This window comes from Myotis brandtii, unplaced genomic scaffold (genome assembly GCF_000412655.1).
Source record: "Myotis brandtii unplaced genomic scaffold, ASM41265v1 scaffold345, whole genome shotgun sequence".
Classification (NCBI taxonomy): domain Eukaryota; kingdom Metazoa; phylum Chordata; class Mammalia; order Chiroptera; family Vespertilionidae; genus Myotis; species Myotis brandtii.
Window position 1 is genome coordinate 195,281 of NW_005363283.1, and position 1,621 is coordinate 196,901.

Here is a 1,621-nt window from a genome sequence, read left to right on the forward strand (position 1 = left end):
TTGGGGGCAATCAGGCAGGGGGAGGCAGTTGGGTGCGAGAAGGCCAGAAGTGGGTGCAGTTAGGGGTGAGCAGGCTGGCAGGGGGGTGTAGTTGGGGATGAGCAAGCTGGCAGAGGGGGGCAGTTGGGGGCAAACAGGCTGGAAGTGGGTGCAGTTAGGGGTGAGCAGACCAGCAGGGTGGGGCAGTTGGGGCCAAGCAGGTTGCTGGTGGGGGCAGTTGGGTGCAAGTAGGCTGGCAGGGTAGGCAGTTCGGTGTAAGCAGGCTGGTAGGGGGGGCCAGTTAGGGTGATCAGGCCAGAAAGGCGGGCAGTTGGTGCGATCAGCCAGGCAGGCAGGTGAGCAGTTAGGAGCCAGCGGTCCTGGATTGAGAGAGGGAATCAGGCTTAAATTGGCTGCTGGACATCCCCCAAAGGGTCCCAGATTGGAGAGGGTGCAGGCCGGGCTGAGGGAACCCCCCCCCCCCCGAGTGAATTTCATGCACCAGGCCACTAGTAAATAAATAAAATGCCACAATCACTTTGGAAAACTGGTAGTTCTTCAAAAGTTGAACAAAGCTCCCATATGATCCAGCCATTACTCTCTTAAGTATTTATTCAAGGACAATGAAAACACATATATACAAACACTTGAAGAAGTATCCAAAGCTTTATAACTAGAGGCTCGGTGCACGAAATTTGTGCACTGGAGGGGTGGGGTTCCCTTAGCCCAGCCTGGCCCCTCTCAGTCCAGGAGCCCTCAGGGGATGCCCTACAGTCTGGCCTCGGAGGGTTGGAGCAGGAGCCCCGTGTGTGTGTGTGTGTGTGTGTGTGTGTGTGTCCACTGTGGGCCTGCCCCAAGCCACGCCGCAAAGGCTGAGAGCAGGTGCCATGTGTGTGTGTGTATCCACTGGGGGTCTGCCCCCAGCCACTCCTCAGAGGCTCGGAGCAGGCGCCCCGTGTGTGTGTGTGTGTGTGTGTGTGTGTGTGTCCGCTGGGGGTCTGCTCCCAGCCACGCCACAGAGGCTCGGAGCAGGCACCCCGTGTGTGTGTGTGTGTGTGTGTGTGTGTGTGTGTGTGTGTGTCTGCGGGGGGCCTGCCCCTAGCCAGGCCACAGAAGCTCAGAGCAGGCACCCCTCTGTGTTGATCTCTCAGGCTCGGGTGAAGCCTGGCCCCTCCTCCTGAGCTGGTCGTGACTGTGACAGAGTCTTGGCCTCATTTGCATATTACTTCTTTTTATCTCCATCTCTATCTCTATCTCTAGCTCTATCTCTCTCTCTATATCGCTATCGCTATCAATATAGATATAAATATAGATATAAATATAGATATAGATAGATATAGATAGATAGATAACTCCCAAACTGGAAACACTGCAAATGCCTGTTAATAGGTGTGTGGGTGAACAAGGTATATCCATAATGGAATGCTACTCGGTAATGCAGCATAGTGAAATCTGGTACTCCAATGACATCCTATCTAATAAAAGAGAAACATGGTAATTAGCCGTACAGCCACTACCCTTCCCATTGGCTAATCACTGAGATATGCAAATTAACTGCCAATCAAGATGGCGGCCAGCAGCCAGGCAGCTGATGCGAACAGGGAGGCTTGCTTGCTTCAGTGACGGAGGAAGCCAGGTTCCC